The sequence below is a fragment of the Penaeus monodon genome, chromosome 34 (assembly GCF_015228065.2).
Source record: "Penaeus monodon isolate SGIC_2016 chromosome 34, NSTDA_Pmon_1, whole genome shotgun sequence".
Lineage (NCBI taxonomy): Eukaryota > Metazoa > Arthropoda > Malacostraca > Decapoda > Penaeidae > Penaeus > Penaeus monodon.
Window position 1 is genome coordinate 25,715,433 of NC_051419.1, and position 309 is coordinate 25,715,741.

Sequence of the window (309 nt, forward strand, 5' to 3'; positions counted from 1 at the left end):
ATGTGAGGTGAGGAGTAGATGAGTGTGAGATATAGGAGGTTGGGTATGTAGTGGGATAGTCTGTGTATATGTTGTTTGTTATTATTGTGATTTTATCTATTATATTATATTTATTAGATCAATTATTATGTGATGTGACATCAAGTGTTAGTACTGAATTTCTGAAGTAATGCATTATTATAATATAATATATATTATTTATATATATTTTATATTGATATATATGTATAGTATAGATGTATATGATATGATAAGATGATAATAGTAAAGTAGATAATTATAGATATTAATAGAATGTATATTTCATAA